The following is a 22,404-nucleotide window of genomic DNA, read 5'->3' as shown; positions in this document are numbered from 1 at the left end:
TAAGTTTTTACCTTGTAGTTCGGATATCCGTCCTTCTCAGATGAGCTCGTCTTCGGGGGAACTCCGTCCGAAGATGATGGAGAGCGAGACGCCTCCATCCGCCGCACCGTTGGATAGGGTGGACGAGCCTGAAGTGTCATCACGGAGGGTATCCCCGAGTCCGGCAGGGCCGAATAGTTCGGCACTAACTGGTGTGCGGCCGGGGGAGCTGAAGGATCTGCTTGAGAGGGCGTCCATCTCAGAAGGTCACCGTACACTGATGAGTACGGTGATTGGAAGAATTTCATCCGCCGAAGGCGGATTGCGTGATGCCGTCAGGAGTTTGCTGGCGGGGTTTGAGGTACGTAAAAATGACATACCCTTTGACAGTTTTACACATAAAGTGCGCCCTGTATAGATAGTAGCCCCTGAGACTCGGTAGGGTGTCGAGAACGATAGTGTGCCGAGGATCAAAATCCCAGGTATTGATATTCGCCTTTCCTAAGCAGGTGGCGGATAGTTCGGTGGCTAGCCAGACTGATGGAGTTGCCGAACTAAAGCGGCAGCTCGACGTTGCGGATGCGGACATCGCGCTGGTCAATAAACGACTTGACGAGTCGCAAGGTAGGTTTTTTCTCCGTGATCAGCTAGTAAGGGAGCCGAAGCCCACTCCTTACAACATGTGTGCTAAATGCAGATGGTGCCGCTGCTGTGGAGAGCCTTCGGGAAGAACTTGCTCAAGCTAAGGAGCAAGCCAGAAGGAGTGATGCGGCTGCCTCGAGGGCGGCCGAAGAGCTACAAGCCGAAAGGGCTGCACACTGCCGAAGCAGGGAGGAGATGGCCGAAATGGCCGTGAAGTTAAAAGATGCTACCGACCGCAATGAGGTTCTTGAAAAGGAGTGCCTAGCGGAGCGAGAGGACCTGGGGAAGGCCACCGCCGAAGCCAAGGATGCCCGTTCTGCAATGCGGGCTATAAAGGAGGAGCTGCGCCAGGCCGGAGACATTGTGGTTGGCAAGCCCTTTCTGCTGCGCCGAAGGTTTACAGATCCAAAGTATGCTCAGCTTGGCCAGCTGTAGGGTCCGGAGGATCCTTATATGGACTTAGCGGCGAGTGCGGCAGATGCCGTTGTGCACTTCCGAGGTCAGAAGGATCACAAGACGGAAGAGCTGTTTTGGTCCCAATTCCATAGTCTGGAGCGTTCACTTCCGCTGACCGATCGGCTGGCCGAGTGGGCTGAGCTGAATAGATTGTCCGGACTTGCCATGACGGATATCGTGACTCATGTCTGGCCGGATAGGCCCAAGCCGAAGAGTTATTTTGGCTTATTGCAGCAATTTCTTGGGGCGGTGCCGCATATCAAGGCGATGAAGCGGTCGGCCTGCATAGAGGGTGCACGGATGGCCCTCGCCCGTGTGAAGACACATTCGGCAGAGATGGATGCCACCGCTGTTGCGACCCAGGGTTGGGAAGAGAGCCAGTTACCCGCCGAGCACTATTTTGGGGAAGTTCTGCGTGGTGCTCGTGTAATAGAGTCGCAGTGCTCGGAAAATGTCACGTTCAAATGAACGTTTTGGTTTGTAAAACGATGTTTATGATGTAAGCTCTGTTTGGTACTTGTGCATTCAAGTATTAAAATATCTCCTCTGCTGCCGTTTATGTATACGTGTGTATAACCTGAAAGATGGCAGTCGTCGGCTTCAGCCCTCACGCACAAGGTGCGGTGGTGTTTGCAAAAATAGCGCATTTTCACACTTAATCCGACGTCTCGGTCCTGTGAAGGAGGTAGTAGCGTAGCAAACGAGGCAACCAGACTATAATGCTTGATCACTTTCACTTAGCCATAGGAGTTCGAGGGTGGGGCTACGATATAGCCCCTAGGGGCAGCGCGCTCTCCGAATTCGGGGCGCGTATGTGCCTGACCGGGAAGCGGTCCTTCGTCAAAGTGGAGGAATTCTAAACATTCTGGTAGTCGATCGAGTGGTTGACCAGTCTCTCGCTCTATCATGACAGTCAGTTTTCGGCTTTCTCTACTGAGGTGTTCGCCCGGCCGAACCGGGGCACAATTGCAGTAGTTCTCCTGGTGCCGCGTTAGCCGATGATACGGAACGTAAGGCAGCAAAACACAAGAGCCGGGGAAACCCAACATTTGACCAACGACATGATTCGGAGCTGATGCATATAAGGCCTAACTCGAGACGCCGAACACTCCCTAAGGTATTCGGTCTTTACGATAGCGGGCAGAATAATGCCCTAAGCCCCTAGTGTCCAGGTACACGCAAGGTCCTCTGACGCGGCCGATGCCAAAACGTCAGTCTCCTCTCTGGTTGTAATGAGAAACCAGGGGATATATAGCAACAAGAGACAGTAAAAAAGGTTTACGCAGGGTCTTAATCTAAAAAGAATCCTTGCAACGGGTCCCTACTGCACGTCTGCGCCTGTGTCTCTGTTGTGCTGTATCCTGGACGGGTGTAACACGCTGTTCATCTGTAAAAGAGACGAACTTAGTTCGAAAAAGTAATCATGCAAAAAATGAATTAAAAATCGAAATATGAATGAATGAATAAAGCTGAGCTTATATTAGCTCATACTTACAGCCCCTTGTAAAGGGGTCTGCGGCTAGGGAGCCCCTAGCTTATTTATGCCGGACTCGTCTAGCCGTGTCCGGGGTCTTGAACGACCTTTTAGTGAGATGATCCCGCGTGGACCGGGCATTTTAAGTGTAAGAGACGCGTAGTGTGGTATTGCATTAAAGCGGACAAAAGCTTCACGTCCCAATAGTGCTTGATGGCTACTTTTGAATGGGGCGACATGAAAGATTAGCTTTTCGCGTCGGAAGTTGTCGGGTGACCCGGACACAACTTCTAGTAGTAAGGAGTCCGTGCACTTGGCATAAGGGCCATGCGTCACTCCTTTGAAGGAAGTGCGGCTATGTCGGATGTTAGTAGGGTCTATCCCCAACTTGCGGATTGTGTCCGGATATAGCAGGTTTAAATCACTCCCGCCGTCCATCAGGACTTTTGTAAATTGTAGTCCGTCGATTATAGGATCCAATATCTGGGCAGTCCATCCTGCGTTACGAATACTTCTGGAATAGTCTAGGTGGTCGAAAGTAATTGGTTTTGACATCCAATCTTGAGGTTCCGCTGGGGTGGATCGTGCGATACCTACTTTCGCGGGTGCCGCACTGTTGTTACGTACTATCACATGAAGTGAGTTTACTGTTTTGACTTCTTGTGGGAAAGTCTTTTGTTTTCCGGCGCTCTGCTGGTGGGGTTCGTCATCATCCTCGCTTGGCGCGTCGGCCCCTTGTGTTCGGCATTGAGTCGGCCGGACTGTTTGAAAACCCAACAATCTCTGTGGGTGTGGTTTTCAGGCCTTCCGGGAGTACTGTGGATTTGACATATCCGATCCAAAATTTTGTTTAAGTTGGATAGCTCGTCACTGTTGTCCTTAAGAGGCAGTGTTTTGTTGTTCAGCCGCGAGCTTTTGAATCCGGCGTTGACCGCCGTGTTCTTTGGGATTTTTTCTTTATTTCAGCGCTGATCCTTTCTGTGCCGTGATTTTCCGTTTCCATCTCTGATCTCGGATGTACTCGGGTCGCTGGTGCTGCATCTTGCTAGCCAACTGTCTTCCCCCGCGCAAAAGCGGGTCGTGAGGCTTGTTAGCGCGGCCATTGTTCTCGGCTTCTCTTGGCCGAGGTGTCTGGTGAGCCATTCGTCTCGGACATTATGTTTAAAAGCTTCTAAGGCTTCGGCGTCTGGACAGTCGACTATTTGGTTCTTTTTGGTAAGGAACCTGTTCCAGAATTTGCGCGCCGATTCCCCGGGCTGTTGAGTTATGTGACTTAAATCGTCTGCATCTGGAGGGCGGAAATAAGTCCCTTGAAAATTTGCTCTAAACGCGTCCTCGAGCTCTTCCCAACTTCCAATAGTATTTTCTGGGAGGCTTTTGAGCCAATGCCGAGCTGGCCCTTTGAGCTTGAGGGGTAGATATTTTATGGCGTGGAGATCATCTCCTCTGGCCATGTGTATGTGGAGGATGTAATCCTCTATCCAGACTCCAGGGTCTGTTGTTCCGTCGTATGCCTCTTTGTTTACGGGTTTAAACCCCGCTGGAAATTCATGATCCAGCACCTCATCGGTGAAACATAGTGGGTGTGCGGCGCCCCTGTATTTGGGTGTGCCATTGTCTTCAAACACTCGGCGTGTTGTGTTGCTTCCTAGGGCCCTCTTTTTTGGCCCATAAATGGACCTGACCGGGCCGTCTGTTTTCCGAGGATCATGAGTCGGATTGTGTGCGGCGCCGCTTATCTCTTTTGGCCTGTCATCTAGTCGTCTATCCGGCCGGGCGGCCTCTTTGCTTTTTGACTATGGGGACTCTATGGCCTCCTCGTCGAATTCTGGCAGGAGCTTGCACTTCGGGTAGCTCTTCGTTTGGTGGCCATTGCCATATTTGTCCGCGGTCTTGAGTACTTTGCTCCACCTCATTCTGAGTATGTCTTCCGCTATTTTGAGCTTCCGTTTTTCCTTCTTCAGGCTTCTTGTAGTGGCGACAAGTCTTTTGTGAAGGTTCTTATGCTCCGGTGGTGTGTCCGGTGTGAGATCGTCTGGACTGTTGTTTTCGACGGGCTTGGATTGATTATCCGATTCGTCCTATTCGGATGGTTGCTTGGTTGCATGTTCGTCGTCCACTAGTTTGCCCTGCTCTATTGCTGGGTCATTAGGAGTGCTGTTTTTGTCGAGGCGGGACTTAGGGCGGCGTCTGCATCGCCGTTTTGGTTGTTTGTCGGCGGAATTATCCTTTGCCGCGTCCCACTGTTCCTCGTTATCGCTTCCTTATGGGGTGTCCACCATATATACATCATGGGTTGGGGTGGCCTTCCAGTGCTCGATAAGCGCTGGTTCTTGGTAGTCTCCGGCATCATCGTCCATACCGTCGATGTCTTCGGAGTCGTAGTCTAGCATGTCGGTCAGATCGTCGACAGTGGCTACAAAGGGGGTGGTGGGTGGGCTTTGAATTTCTTCGTCGTCCGAATCCCAACCATCCTGACCGCAGTCCGGCCAGGGTTCTTCTGATAACGAGAGATGCATTAGCGAATTTAGGATGTCGCCAAAGGGTGAGTGCTGAAAGATGTCCGCGTCGGTGAACTCCATGATCGGCGACCAATCGGATTCGATTGGCAGGGGCGCAGGAGGTTCGGAGTCCGGCAAGGAGTCCGACACCTCGGAGTCACGAGCTTTATAAGGGACAAGGTCAGTATTCGGCTCCATCACCATAGAAGTTGCAGCTCCCGAGGCAGTGTCCAGCCACCTGTCCTCGATCTGCGTGATCTGCTCCGAACTATGGGTCAGAGCGGACTCGTGTGCGGCCTCCAGGGCACTGTCCGGCTGCAAAGCTAAATCATGCCCAATGTGACAGTGCGACACGCTTGGTTGTGGCTCGGATCCATCGAAGATCAAGTCTCCGTGGATGTCGGCCGTGAAGTTTAGGCTTCCAAACCTGACCTGATGGCCAGGGGCGTAGCTTTCGATCTGCTCCATATGGCCAAGTGAATTGGCCCGCAGTGCAAAGCCGCCGAACACGAAGATCTGTCCGGGGAGAAAAGTCTCACCCTGGACTGCGTTGTTGTTGATTGAAGAAGCCATAAAGCCTATCGGTGACGACACAGAGGAACTCTCAATGAAAGCACCAATGTCGGTGTCAAAACCGGCGGATCTCGGGTAGGGGGTCCCGAACTGTGCGTCTAGGCGGATGGTAACAGGAGACAAGGGACACGATGTTTTTACCCAGGTTCGGGCCCTCTCGATGGAGGTAAAACCCTACTCCTGCTTGATTGATATTGATGATATTGTTAGTACAAGAGTGGATCTACCACGAGATCAAGGAGGCTAAACCCTAGAAGCTAGCCTATGGTATGATTGTTGTAATGGTTGTGTCCTATGGACTAAAACCCTCCGGTTTATATAGACATCGGAGAGGGCTAGGGTTACACAGAGTCGGTTACAATGGTAGGAGATCTACATATCCGTATCGCCAAGCTTGCCTTCCACGCCAAGGGAAGTCCCATCCGTACACGGGACGAAGTCTTCAATCTTGTATCTTCATAATCTTGGAGTCCAGCTAACGATGATAGTCCGGCTGTCCGGACACCCCCTAGTCCAGGAATCCCTCAGTCCACATACAAGGGGCAATATAAAGTGACATTCTTTTGCATTAAGATTTTGTGCATCAACTCTAAACGCACATGACAACCTCTGCTTTCCTCTGCCAAGAGCCTATCTTTTACTTTATGTTTTTAGTTTATTCTTGAGTCAAGGTGATCCTCACCTTTCCCTTTTTTCATTTTTATCCTTTGGCAAGCTCCTCGTGTTTGAAAAGATCATGATATATATCCAACTAGATGTTAGTTAGCATGGGCTATTATTGTTGTCACCTAAAGGTGAATACATTGGGAGGCAACACAATAAGCCCCTATCTTTCTTAGTGTCCGGTTGAAACTCCATAACCACAAGTATTGCATGAGTGTTAGCAATTATAGAAGACTACAAGATAGTTGAGTATGTGAGTTTGCTGAAAAGCTCCATTCTTGACTCTTTGTGATGTTACGATAAATTGCAATTGCTTCAATGACTGAGATTATAGTTTGTTAGTTCCCAATGAAGTTTTTGAACCATACTTGATATTGTGAATTGATTGTTACTTAAGCATAAGAAATCATATGATAAGTTCTATATATGTTGTTGTTATAAGAATGATCATGATGCCCTCATGTCTGTATTTTATTTTTATCGACACCTCTATCTCTAAGCATGTGGACATATTTTTCGATTTCAGCTTCCGCTTGAGGACAAGCGAGGTCTAAGCTTGGGGGAGTGCATACTTCCATTTTGCATCATGCTTTTATATCAATATTTATAGCATTATGGGTTGTTATTATACATTATATCTCAACACTTATGTCTATTCTCTCTTATTTTACAAGGTTTACCATGAAGAGGGGGAATGCCGGCAGCTGGAATTCTGGCTGGAAAAGGAGCAAACGTTGGAAACCTATTCTGTACAGCTCTAAAAGTCCTGAAACTCCATGAAACAACTTTTCGGAATTAATAAGAATTTCTGAGCGAAAGAAATACGCCAGGGGGCCAACACCCTGTCCAGGAGACAGGGGCGCACCCCTATCTCCTGGGCCCCCTGGCGGGCCTCCGGCGTCCATCTTCTGCTTAATCATCGCTTTCACCCTGGAAAAAATCGTGGGCAAGCTTACGGGACGAAACTCCGACACCATGAGGTGGAACCTTGGCGGAATCAATCTAGGGCTCCGGTGGAGCTGTTCTGTCGGGGACACTTCCCTCCGGGAGGGGGAAATCATCACCAACGTCATCACTAACGATCCTCTCATCGGGAGAGGGTCAATCTCCATCAACATCTTCACCAGCACCATCTCCTCTCAAAACCCTAGTTCATCTCTTGTATCTAATCTTGTATCAAAACCACAAATTCGTACCTGTGGGTTGCTAGTAGTGTTGATTACTCCTTGTAGTTGATGCTGATTGGTTTACTGGGTGGAAGATCATATGTTCAGATCCTTTATGCATATTATTACGCCTTTGATTATGAACATGAATATGCTTTCTGAGTAGTTACGTTTGTTCCTGAGGACATGGGTGAAGTCTTGCTATTAGTAGTCATGTGAATTTGGTATTCGTTCGATATTTTCATGAGATGTATGTTGTCTTTTCCTCTAGTGGTGTTATGTGAACGTCGACTACATGACACTTCACCATTATTTGGGTCTAGAGGAAGGCATGGGGAAGTAATAAGTAGATGATGGGTTGCTAGAGTGACAGAAGCTTAAACCTTAGTTTATGCGCTGCTTCGTTAGGGGCTGATATGGATTCATATGTTTAATGCTGTGGTTTTTTTGACTATTTACTGCAAGGCAATAGCCTCAGAGTCTTTTATTAAATATATAGAAGAGTATTAGTTAAAACTGTACAAACTTACAAAGTTAATCTATGCAAGGTCAGCTATCCAGGAAAGAAAACTGTCCTTATATTTACATTTAATCCTATGAGACAGAAGAGAGATGTCATGTATGAAGTCTCTCCTCCAAGCCCTAAAAGAAGGTTGCTCATTCCTGAAAATTATTCCATTCCTTTGTGTCCAAATATTCCATGTGGCAGTGAAAACCACCTCTGAGAAGAAAGGGAGTCCAAAATCCTTCCTAGCTGCTTGAGCCATTTCATATGTGGTTTGGTTTGGTTGCACGGTCCAAGAAATCCCAAGATAATTCCAAACCCTTTGGCTATAGTTGCAAGCAAAGAAAAGATGAGCCCGATCCTCATGTTGAGCAAGATTGCAAAGCACACAGGTATCATCCTGAATGATCCATTGCCTTCGTTGCATCATATCTCTGGTGTTCAAACGATCCATTAACAGAAGCCAACCAAAAACTTTTATCTTTAGTGTGCATGCACTTCGCCAAATCCACTTGAACATTTGATCTACCATCAGATGTGAGAAGCAAAAATCATAGTATATCTTTGCCATGTAATCACCAGATTTTGAAGGCCACTTCCAAACGTCCTTAGACTCACCATTCAAACTGATCGAAGCTAGTAGGGCTTGTAATTGTGTAAGCTCAGAAAAAGCCTCCTGCGATAGAGGCAGATGAAAGTGATCCAAGATGTCAGATTGCAACATGAACTCTTTTACTGTGATTGCATTGTCCGCAGCAAAGGAGTGAAGCCGTGGGAAAGAGTCCTGCAATAAGACAACATGATTTCCCAGCTGCCAACGATCAAGTCAAAATAGCACAGTATCACCGGCAAGAACTTGAGGAACCGCTAGGCTGGAGAATCTTGGGAATAACCGCATAATATCACACCACCAAAAGGAACCACAGACTCTGGTCCTTTGGGGTGGTGATGATGCATAATAGGTGTCCCAGATTAGGGATACCCAAGGCACATCCATTTTGTTGAAAAACATGAAAAGATGCTTAATAAGCAAAGCTTCATTTTGGATTGTCAAGTTAAGGATACCCAAACCTCCAAAATCCTTAGGACGACAGACAAGGTCCCAAGCAGCCAAAGATTGACGTGGGTTATCCGTGTTACCCCTCCACAGGCACTGCCTCATGATCCTCTAGCTGCTGAATAATGCCCTTTGGTAGAGATAAAGTGCACAGAAAATATATTGGCATGGAGCATAGCACAGACTGAACAAGTTGCAGCCAGCATCCTTGGTTAAGCAAGCATGAAGAGGCAGATAAACGACGCTCGATGCGATCCACCAGAGGCATCAGCTCATAGATAGAGGGCCTAGAAGTTCCCATGGGCAAACCAAGGTATGTGAAAGGCATCGTGCCGACGTCACAACCTAGCAAAGAGGCCACTCTAGTACCTTCTTCATCACTCATGTTCATGGGAATGAGTGAAGATTTGCTAAAATTGACTCTCAAACACGTTGAGTCCGCGAAAGTGCCAAGCATTTCCTTAAAAGCAATTAGCTGATCATCAACCGCAGGCAGTACAATTAATGTGTCGTCAGCGTATTGTACGATAGGGTAATCATTGGAGTTTGTATGTATTGGCAGGGTTAGGATGCCTCTAGCACACATCTCATTGACAACAGACTGCAATAAATCCACTGCTATCACAAAGAGCAACGGAGAAAGAGGATCACCTTGGCGCACTCCCGTTCTACAAACAAAATGTTTCCCTGGCACGCCGTTGAGAAGCACCGAAGAAGATCCCGTTGACAAAATAGAATTGATCCATCCAGTCCACCTGGAGTCAAAGCCTTTGCATTGCAATATTTTGAGAATTAGATCATGCTCAATTGTATCAAAGGATTTAGTGAAATCCAGCTTGAGAAGAACGATTGGACGCTTGGAGGCTTTGCATTGATGAATATACTCGAAACACCATGCTAGAAAGTCTTGGATGGATCGGCACCGAAGAAAACCATATTGGTTACGATGAATACATCGCAGTATCACTTTCTGAAGGCAGTTAGCAAGCAGCTTAGTCAAGAACTTCAAGCATGTGTTGGTCAAAGATATTGGACGGAAGTCACCGACAACCTCAGGACTTAGCTTTTTTGGTATAAGAGTAATTAATGAAGTATTTAAACACTCCAAATTACATTTGCCCTCATAGAATTCCTTGACAAGTTGCATGAAATCCTCCTTGAGGATTGGCCAACACCTCTTTAAAAACGGCCCAGAAAATCCATCGGGACCTGGGGCACGGTCAGGTGGCATGTTCTTAATGACATCCTCAACCTCTGAATCAGTGAAGGGCTGAGACATATCCTGAAGACCATCAATTCTTGCAATTAATGTGCCCAAATCAAAACCCATGCGGATTCCTTTTGCATTACCCATTCTTTGGTTAAAATCTGACCAAAACATGCTGGCTAGCTGTTGGTGATCCAAAAGCACATCACCACTAGAATTCCTGAGCGATGAGATAGTGTTTCTCCTATACCTTTCCGTGGCCATTGCTTGAAAAAATTTGGAGTTTTCCTCGCCAACCTTAATGTTACGTATGGTGCAACGCTGCTTCCAATAGACATACTGCCAATGAAGAATATCTTCCAAATGCAATTTCACAATCCTCCTGAAATTAAACTCAGGCCGTGATAAATTCCTGATCTCCTCCAGGCCATCAAAATAAAGAATGACCTTGTTGCAGTCAGCAATTAATGCCTTAATTGTTGACAAATTCATGTGCCATTTCTTGAGCGCAAACCTCAGCGCTTTGAATTTAGAGGAGATATTAAGGGCAGCCTATTTTCTTGCCACTGGTTTTTTCCAAACATGTTCCACACAGTCGAAGAAACCAGGCAAATCAATCCAATAATTCTCAAAGCAAATTTTTTTTGCTTTAGGAATGATAGTAGCGATCGATACTACGCATGGGACATGAACAGAAGCCATGCATGCCATAGGTAAAACAAGCGTGTTAGGATGATGAATGGTCCATGCAACAGAAGTGAAAAAACAGTCGATCTGTTCGAGCAGGGGATTAGTTTGCATATTCGACCAAGTAAACTGGCGGCCCTTAATTGGTAACTCAATTAGACCTAGGTGCCCAATAACTTCATTAAACAGAAAAATATCACTGACATTACCCCCAGGCAGGTTTCTGTTCTCCAACGAACGCATGAAATTGAAATCCCCCAATAACAACCAATTATCATCACAATTAATATCAAGATTATATAGCCATTTGTCGTGGGAATGAACACCTATGGGGCAGGGCCCCTTTTCGGTCCGGCAGGGAGCGGAGGTCGCACGAAGAGCGAATCGAGGCGAAGCACGCGAGAGGTTTTTACCCAGCTTCGGAGCTCTCCGGAGAGATAAAACTCCTACTGCTGCTTTGTGATTGTATTCCGTTCTTACTTGAGAGCGTGAGTGTGTTCTAGTTTCGAATGCCTCCAACCTCCTCTACGTTGCGCATGGGCCTCCTTTTATACACTAAAGGGGTCACCGACAGGTGGCAACATAGGTGGGGGCAAAAATGTAAAAAGAGTGGTTGGTACAACAACTTGTACAGTGCGTCCTACCTAACCCTGACGGCAGGGGACAAAGGCATTAAATGCCCGTCTGCGTCGCCCAAACAGTGCAGAAAACCGACCATTAAGGGCGCCACTGCTTGCCACGATGGTAATCTCGTCTTCTCCGCTTGCCACCTCGCACCGCTAGCTGCACAGCTTCTTGCCACGCGCGCCTGGGAAGGCCCCAGGGCGACACGTGGGTGGATGTGCTGGAGCGCGGGTGCAAAGTGGTAGCCTTGCCGCGGCAAGCGCCTTGCCGCGGTCGTTGTCTTGTCGCGCCCGGAAGCTTGTCACTCGCCGGGCCTTGCCGAGACGCGAGGCGTGTCGCGGCAAGTTCCTTGAAATGCCTCGGTTGGCCATCCCGGCAAGCTCCTCTGGCCGGGCGTCCGGAAGCTTGTCGCTTACCGGGCCTTGGTTGGTCTTCCCGACAAGTTCCTCTTGCCGGGGCCTTGTTTTCTTGTCTTGAACACTTTGTTCATGAATGGCTTCAAAGGACCCACGGAGGACCTTGGCGGGCATCCGGCAAGCCTTGCCACGGGGCGCTGCGACTGCCCGTGCACAAGTTCGGGATACTAAGTTACCCCTACTTTAGTACACCGACACCATTGCACGAAATCATCCCGAGTCGGGCCCTGGCAAGGTCCATAAACTGACACAAGAGTCCATATTTCAGAAGTATGCTTGGATTGGAATTCAATAATGATACCAAAATGCCTAGCTTCAATTAACTTTCCTTCAAAGAAGGAAGAATTCCAGATAACAATCATGCCAGCCGAAGCACCATCTGAAGGTACATAGGAAAAATTATCGAAACGACGTGGACAGAATTTCCTAATGAACCTATGGCCAATGTGCATGCATTTCGTTTCTTGCATATAGACAATTGAGCAACCACTTTCATTGATCTTCTGCTTAACTTCTAATTGTCGTGCTTCATAATTAAGACCACGCACGTTCCAACATAACACCTTCCAATCTTTAAACCCTGTCTGATTCATTACAACCCAAAATAGAAAGCAGTAGCAAAAGTAGATCATGCAATGACCTACACAGACCCCCTAAACAGGAATGAGATATCCTAAACAGGAAACAAAGAAACAAATAGATGGCGTTTAAATAGGTACGCCATAGACCATTCTACCATCCAGGGAAGCTAATCATCGGAATTCTTGCTGTTGGTGGAAACAGAGGGATCAGCCTCAAGCTTGTCCTTGGAGATCTTCTCAGCCGCAATTCGAAGGCGTGTTCCAATGCGCTGAAGATCAGGAATTGACGTTGGTGGGGGCACAGGCATTCCCTCCTCTAGCTTGGCTGAGCTTGTACGACGCTTCTTGAAGGAGGACTGAATCTTGCCTTGGTTGCTGACTGTGCTTGGAGGTTTATGATATCCATCCCGTAAAGCACTTAGTCTGCACTGCGGCGCACCTCAGAGTCAACCATAATCTTAGCAACCCTAGCAGCTTTTGGCTTACGGCCACGTTTGGTACTAACCTCGGGCATTGCAGAAAATTCAAAGGATTCATTGACAGGCTCAGAGAGGTCATCTAAGCCATCAAAGCATAAGGCTCGAGCAACCGGCCTCTTAACTGGAGCAATCTGACGAGGAACACATGGAGTCAGATCAGGTGCAGGGAACAGAGTAAAGCTGACATATTTCCCATCGAAGCAGATATCCCAGGTGCTCTTAGACTGAAGCAGAGAACACAGATTAGTCTTGAAGACATACTTTGGAATCTCAGCCGAAAAAATAGCTGGCATGAACTTGCAGAACGAGCGTTGCCACTGCATCTCTGGCGGGATCACTGGGCCATAAACAGTTAGGACTTGCCCAACATGAAGAGGAGGCTGCAGTTGGCCTCCAGGATGCTGCAATATCGCTAAGTTCTCCACATGTTGCTGATCATTAACAGAGTCATTGGACACCTCCAGAACAATAGATTCCTGCGACTGATTCCCATCCACATGGTTTTCCTCAACAATCTCATGGTGCACATTAAGATTATCCTGGTTAACCTCCTGTTGATGTGGCTCATGCTCCGGAGGAGGAGGTGGCAGCTCATCCCAACCGATCTCAGGAAACTCAGGAATAACCCAATTATGGTTGTTAAATTGCAGATGCCCAGGGAGTGGATGAGGGTTACCATCAAAGGGCATCGGGTCTTCATTCGGAGGCAAGATATCGGCAAAGTCAGCAGACAAGATATAAATCGGAGCAGACCATGAGATGCAAGAACCACCAAAATCAGCAAACTCCCGATATACCACATCACGTGGCACCAATGTCGTTGCCGGAAAAGAGACATACGCCAGCGTACGAACAAGTAAAGGATCATCCTGATGCCAATGATGGAAATGGCCAAAGGTACTGATAGCGTCTACAATATATTGAGTGTGCCGATAATCCAGAGGGATCCCAACAATCATAACCCAGCCCCTACGAAAACCCTGTACAGCTCTGAAGTTGATTCCTTCATCGTGCGGCACAAATCTAACAAATCTGTCAATATCCAGCTCGAACGGTGGATGATTGACTAGGGCCTGCCTAGCAATGGGACTACGGAAACGGAAAAGCCCCACCCCTTGGATCCATGGATGAGCATCAAGAACAGCGCGGCCAAGATTGTTAACAACAAAATCACTAACCATGTTTCTGAACATAGCAACTTCTTCAGGCAGAGGAGCTGGTTCGACGATGGCAATGGCAAATTCCTCATGCTGTCGATCTGGAGCCACAGCAGGAGAGAAGAAAGTGCGCGGCAGCTGCCACGGACCACCATCAATGATCTTGAACCCCGGCGGCACTAGAGGCGTGGGATCAAGGGCGAAGGTAGCCATAGCAGAGAGAGCCTCGAACGGTGGCGGCGACAGAGCCGCAGCAGATGGTGCAGTGGCCAAGCAGGTCGATGGTGGCGATGTAGGTGGAGATGGTGTGATGGGTGGTGGCTCAGCAGGTAATGGCGGAGGCGATGATGGTGTTGCAGGCACGATGGGACTTGGCAGAGACCTAGCGTGGCTAGTAGCGAGGGAAACCGAGGCGTCTGGCGAAGAAATCTCAGTTGACCGGCCCAGAGTATTAGGACTGACTCGCGGGACCCACTTGTAAGAAGGAGAATGCGCAGCGTCGGAGCATCCTTTTGCACGATGGCCGAGGCGAAAGCATCTACGACAACGAATTGGACTTGTGCACGAATTAGTGTAATGCAGCATTGATATACAATTCTGACATTTCCAAACCTTGAACACAATATCATCAATGAGATCATTAAATTGAGCATCCTCATCCGAAATATCCGCAATATGGTTCCCCATAATAACCGCTAGAGAAATCTCAACTGAAGCACCTGAAAAAACTTGAATATCCTGAGACTGATGGGCCAGAGATTGGGCCGAGGTATAACCAGCCAAGGCAACAGAACCATTTTGGTCTGTGGGGTCATCTTGGGTTGGGGGCCCAAACTGAGCTGCGCATGCATGTTGGGCTGTAGAGTCTGAAGCGACGTGTTCAGGTGTGACAGCAACATGTGATGATGCATGCATAATTCGAACCAAAGGGTTAGGTGGAGCTCCAGAGCTAGTGCCTAGATTTCTGGCATGGACGTTAATCGTTCCGAAGGAGATGGATGGCGTCGCCACCGTCCACTGGAGATCATTCGCCGGCGGCGAGGGCAAGATTAATCTGTCACGAGGATGCACGTCGTATCCGGCCTCAGATACCGTATCAACCAACGATTAGGAAGCATGATACCTATATCCCTTGCAAGCAGGATATTGCTGGAAAGTTGCAAATGAAAGCTTCTTTCGCGAAGATGAACTCGATCTAAAAGATGATCTAGCCGGAGGATTATGCATGGCTAGCAACCCCAAGGTGGCACGTTTCTTAGAAGGACTCACTAGGATCCATTCAGCATCGCACTCTTTTTTCCAGATCTTAAATTCACGGCCCCAATTAGGACCACCATTTCGCCAAAGGTGAAAAAAGCATTTGAATTGTGGGCACGTGAATGACCTCACTTGTAGAATGCAGAGACCAACTTGCTTGCAAGAGACCAAGAAGAAGAATACCTTGTCCCGGATGGCTTGCACTGAAAATTCAATCGCAGATCCACTAATCGCTGATTCCAAGGCAGCCGCCATAGAATCTTCATTAAGGCGGAAAACATGCCTGCTGAAAGACAACACCATAATGAAATGGCCCGTGTCATCCATGGAATGAATAGATCTCCCACAATGATTGAAAACCTTGTCCGCAAAGATGGGGCCCGCCGAAAATTCCAAATCCAACGTTGATCCACCAGAAGAACCCATATGAGATGGGTATAGGCTTGTAGAGTAGAAGCCGCCGGAGCAAATGGGCGGAGGAGAAGCGCAAGTCACTGGTTAGAAGAGTAGATCGCCGGAAAACCTAGATCGGAGGTGGGAGGGGTGGGTGGGTGAGCGCAAGTACAATGTTTAATGCTATGGTTAGGTTTACCTTCATACTTATTTTTTAGTTGCGGACACTTGCAATAGGGGTTAATCATAAGTGGGATGCTTGTCCAAGAAAGGGTAGTACCCAAGTACCGGTCCGCCCACATATCAAATTATCAAAGTACCGAACGCGAATCATATGAACGTGATGAAAACTAGCTTGACGATAATTCCCATGTGTCCTGGGGAGCTCCATTCTCATTATCAGAAATTGTCCTGGCTTATCCTTTGCTACATAAATGATTGGACCACCTTGCTGCACTTTATTTACTTTATTTACTGAAAACCGCTTAGTCACCTACAATTTCAGTGCTTGCAGAGAAAACCTTACTGAAAACCGCTTATCATTTCCTTCTGCTCCTCATTGGGTTCGGCACTCTTACTTCTCGAAAGGACTATTTACCCCCTACACTTGTGGGTCATCACTAACTTCCTTCCGCTTTATTGATTTCAAATTGTCAAGTAAAAATGACAAGAAGAAGCAATAAAATTCTCTCTTCAAAACACATTCATGCATGATACTGACAATCACTACTTTGATGTAAGGCAAACACATGATACCAGGATAGAATATGTACGAAAAATAGGACGACATGGTATGTTCACAACTGTTTATGTAAACTAAGCAGAAACCATTCCAGCAAATAAGAAGCAATGCAAGCTAGACACCACATGAAAGATGCAACCAATATGACTCTGCCAAGTTAAAAGCGTCCCATCATAAATGGAATTTTTTAGAAGCAGCGCATGCTATAAATCATATGAAAGATGCAACTAATATCGCACTACATATACTAAAGTTGGTCTCGTCATATTGATTGATACGGTATACAAAAAAACAATAGTTTTATGTAAGGACATGCTTAATAGACAGATGTACTGTGTACTAAATACATGAAGGCATGTCACATTAACAGGTATAATGTATAAGCTATGCATATTAGCACATGAAGTTTAACCAGATTGGAAGAGTTACAATCTAGACACCATATGCAACATGCAACCACATATCACGCTGCCAAGTTAGAGCAACCACTACAGAGCTACGTTCACTATCTTCATCTAGCATTTCTGTTTCTTGAGAATCATGTCGGGAGGCAAACGCTGCATTCTTTAAATGAGGAGTAGTCCCCTTGCCTAAGTAATTTATGAGGGATTCACAAGAACATTAGTCTGATGTAAGAACATGGTTAATACACAGATGTACTAGTATGTACCAAAAACAGAAAGGCATGTCATATTCAAAGGTATAATGTGTAAGCTAAGCAGATGCAATTTAACCAAATTGGAAGCAATACAAGCTAGACATCCGGCTGGAGTGGCGAGTGATGTATACTACACAACCTTCTTCTTGTAGACGTTGTTGGGCCTGCAAGTGCATAGGTTTGTAGGACAGTAGCAAATTTCCCTCAAGTGGATGACCTAAGGTTTATCAATCCGTAGGAGGCGTAGGATGAAGATGGTCTCTCTCAAACAACCCTGCAACCAAATAACAAAAAAGTCTCTTGTGTCCCCAACACACCTAATACAATGGTAAATTGTATAGGTGCACTAGTTCGGTGAAGAGATGGTGATACAAGTGCAAAATAGATAGTAGATATAGGTTTTTGTAATCTGAAATAATAAAAACAGCAAGGTAACTAATGATAAAAGTGAGCGTAAACGGTATTGCAATGATAGGAAACAAGGCCTAGGGTTCATACTTTCACTAGTGTAAGTTCTCTCAACAATAATAACATAGATAGATCATATAACAAGCCCTCAACATGCAACAAAGAGTCACTCCAAAGCCACTAATAGCGGAGAACAAACATAGAGATTATGGTCGGGTACGAAACCACCACAAAGCTATTCTTTCGGATTGGTCTATAAAAGAGTTCGTAAGAATAACACCTTAAGACACAAATCAACCAAAACCCTAATGTCAGATAGATACTCCATTATCACCTCAAATATCCGTGGGCATGATTATACGATATGCATCACACAATCTTAGATTCATCCAACCAACATAAAAGTACTTCAAAGAGTGCCCCAAAGCTACTACCGGAGAGTCAAGAACGTGTGCCAACCCCTATGCATAGGTTCCCAAGTGTCACGAAACCCGCAAGTTGATCACCAAAACATACATCAAGTGGATCAATAGAATAACCCATTGTCACCACACTTATCCCACGCAAGACATACATCAAGTGTTCTCATAAAGACTCAATCCGATAAAATAACTTCAAAAGGGAAAACTCAATTCATCACAAGAGAGTAGAGGGGGAGAAACATCATAAGATCCAATTACAATAGCAAAGCTTGGGATACATCAAGATCGTGCCATCGAGGAACACAAGAGAGAACACGAGAGAGAGAGAGATCAAACACATAGCTACTGGTACATACCCTCGGCCCCGAGGGTGAACTACTCGCTCGTCGTCATGGATAGCGCCGGGATGATGAAGATGGCCACCGGTGATGGGATCCCCCTCTGGCAAGGCGCCGGAACAGGGTCCCGATTGGTTTTTGGTGGCTGCAGAGGCTTGCGGCGACGGAACTCCCGATCTATCTTCTGTTCTTGAAGTTTTTGGGTATACTGGTATATATAGGAGGAAGAAATACGTCAGGGGAGCCACGAGGGCCCCACGAGGGTGGAGGGCGCTCCCAGGGGGTGGGCGCGCCCCCCTACCTTGTGCCTTCCTTGTTTCTTTCTTGACGTGGACTCCAAGTCTCCCGGGTTGCTTTCCTTCCAAAAATAACTTCTCCAGTTGATTTCGTTCCGTTTTGACTCCGTCTGATATTCCTTTTCCTCGAAGCACTGAAATAGGCATAAAACAGCAAATCTGGGCTGGGCCTCCTGTTAATAGGTTAGTCCCAAAAATAATATAAAAGTGGATAATAAAGCCCAATATTTCCTAAAACAGTAGATAAAGTAGCATCGAGCAATTAAAAATTATAGATACGTTGGAGACGTATCAAGCATCCCCAAGCTTAATTCCTGCTCGTCCTCGAGTAGGTAAATGATAAAAAAGAATTTTTGATGCGGAGTGATACTTGGCATAATTTCAATGTAATTCTTCTTACTTGTGATATGAATATTCAGATCCGAAAGATTCAAGACAGAAGTTCATATTGACACAAAAATAATAATACTTCAAGCATACTAATCAAAGCAATCATGTCTTCTCAAAATAACATGGCAAAAGAAAGTTCATCCCTACAAAATCATATAGTTAGGCTATGCTTGATTTTCGTCACACAAAGATGTTCCCAACTTCTATACCCCCAATGACAAGCCAAGCAATTGTTTCATACTTAAATAATCTCAAACTTTTTCAACCTTCACCCAATACATGAGTGTGAGCCATGGATATAGCACTATGGGTGGAATAGAATATGATGATGGGGATTGTGTGGAGAAGACAAAAAAGGAGAAAGTCTCACATTGACGAGGCTAATCAATGGGCTATGGAGATGTCCATCAATTGATGTCAACATGAGGAGTAGGGATTGCCATGCAATGGATGCACTAGAGCTATGAATGCTCAACAAAAGAAAAATAGTGGGTGTGCATCCAACTTGCTTGCTCATGAAGACCTAGGGCATTTGAGGAAGCCCATCGTAGGAATATACAAGCCAAGTTATATAATGAAAAATTCCCACTAGTATAAAAAGACAACTTATGAGACTCACTACAAGAAGAACAAGGTGCTACTTTGAAGCACAATATATGAGACTCACTACATGAACAACAAGGGGCTACTTTGAAGCACAAGTGTGGAAAAAGAGATAGTAGCATTGCCCTTTTTTTTGGCCTTTCTCTTTTTTTGGGCCTTTTTTTGGCCTTTCTCTTTTTTTGGGCAATGCTCTAATAATGATGATCATCACACTTCTATTGATTACAACATAAGGATTACAACTCGAAACTTAGAACAAGATATGACTCTATATGAATGCCTCCGGCGGTGTACCGGGATGGTGCAATGAATCAAGAGTGACATGTATGAAAAATAATGCATGGTGGCTTTGCCACAAATACGATGTCAACTACATGATCATGCAATGGCAATATGACAAAAGTAATGTATGTCATGATGATGATGGAAGTTGCATGGCAATATATCTCGGAATGGCTATGGAAATGCCATGATAGGTAGGTATGGTGGCTGTTTTGAGAAAGATATAAGGAGGTTTATGTGTGATAGAGCGTATCGTATCACGGGGTTTGGATGCACCAGCATAGTTTGCACCAACTCTCAAGGTGAGAAAGGGCAATGCACGGTACCGAAGAGGCTAGCAAAGGCGGAAAGGTGACAGTGGGTATAATCCATGTACTCAACATTAGTCAAAAGAACTCATATACTTATTGCAAAAATTTAAAAGTCATCAAAAACCAAGTACTACGCGCATGCTCCTAGGGGGATAGATTGGTAGGAAAAGACCATCGCTCGTCCCCGACTGCCACTCATAAGGATGCACAAGCCAGGTACACTTCATGTTTCAAATTTGTTACACAACTTTAACAATACGTGCATGCTACGGGACTTGCTAACTTCTACACAAGCATTCTTTGAATTCATAATTACCCAACAAGCATGACTTTGATATTACCACCTCCATATCTCAAAACAATTATCAAGCATCAAACTTATCTTAGTATTCAATTCACTCAAAAGAAAGTTTCACATATCTTGAATACCAAGTATATTAACATTAAGCAAACTACCATGCTATTAATGACTCTCAAAATAATATAAATGAAGCATGAGAGATCAATAGTTTCTATAAAACAAATCCACCAACGTGCTCTAAAAGATATAAGTGAAGCACTAGAGCAAAAATTATCCCGCTCAAAAGATATAAGTGAAGCACTATGAGTAAAACTATCAAGCTTAAAAGATATAAGTGAAGCACATAGAGTATTCTAGCAAATTCCTATTTGTGTATTGCTCTCTCTCATTAAAGAATTTCAGATCTTGATACTTTATTCAAACAGCAAGCAAAGCTAAAGAAAACTACAATGCAAGGATAGCAGAACTCATGTGAAGAAGCAAAAACTTAGGCTCAACCGATACTAACCGATAGTTGTTGAAGAAGAAAGGTGGGATGCCTACCGGGGCATCCCCAAGCTTAGATGCTTGAGACTTCTTGAAATATTATCTTGGGGTGCCTTGGGCATCCCCAAGATTGAACTTTTGTGTCTCCTTAATTCCTCTCATATCATGGTTTCTCTTTTTTTATCAAAAGCTTCATTCACAACAAACTCAACAAGAACTCGTGAGATAGGTTAGTATAAATCAATGCAAAACCTTATCATCTTCTACTATAACAAATCACTAACATTATTATTCAACATTTAATACTAAATGCCTCTGTATATTAACACTCCTATCCTCAAATAGAATCATTAACAAGCAAACATATGCAAACAATGCAACCATAACAGAAATCTGCCAAAACAGTACAGTCTGTAAAGAATGCAAGAGTATCAATACTTCCCTTACTCCAAAAATAATGAAATAAAATTCCCACTGTAATAAATTTATAAGATCTCAATATGCAAAAAGATTCAACGTTAGACCATGCACTTACTTTTCTAGGGAATGTTTTCAACAGCAGTAAACTTTCTGTTTTCAAACAGCAACATGCATACTAGCAAAATAAGCATGGCAAAGGCTATCCTTGACTTTTTTATTGAATCTAAAGATGCAAAAACATTATTCTAACTAACAGAAAGAAAAAACTAACAAAAGAAAATGACGCTCCAAGCAAAACACATATCATGTGGTGAATAAAAATATAGCTCCAAGTAAAGTTACCGATGAACGAAGACGAAAGAGGGGATGCCTTCCGGGGAATCTTCAAGCTTATAGGCTCTTGGTTGTCCTTGAATATTACCTTGGGGTGCCTTGAGAATCCCCAATCTTAGGCTCTTGCCACTCCTTATTCCATAGTCTATTGAATCTTTACCCAAAACATGAAAACTTCAACCACACAAAACTCAAAACAAAACTCGTAAGCTCCGTTAGTATAAGAAAATAAAACCACCACTTAGGTACTGCAATGAAATCATTTTAAATTCATATTGGTGTAATATATACTGTATTCTAACTTATATATGGTTCATACCACTTAATAATAGCCATAGATGCATCAAAATAAGCAAACATCACATAGAAAACAGAATCTATCAAAAACAGAACAGTCTGTAGTAATCTGTATAAAACGTATACTTCTGGAACCCCAAAAATTATGAAATAAATGGCTGGACCTGAGAAATTTGTATGTTAATAATCTGCAAAAAGAATAAACCTAAAAGCACTCTCCAGTAAAAAAATGGCAGCTAATCTCGTGTGCACTAAAGTTTCTGTTTTTCACAGCAAGATCACATAAACTTCACCCAAGTC

This window comes from Triticum dicoccoides, chromosome 3B (genome assembly GCF_002162155.2).
Source record: "Triticum dicoccoides isolate Atlit2015 ecotype Zavitan chromosome 3B, WEW_v2.0, whole genome shotgun sequence".
Lineage (NCBI taxonomy): Eukaryota > Viridiplantae > Streptophyta > Magnoliopsida > Poales > Poaceae > Triticum > Triticum dicoccoides.
Note: the sequence above shows the minus strand (reverse complement) of the source record.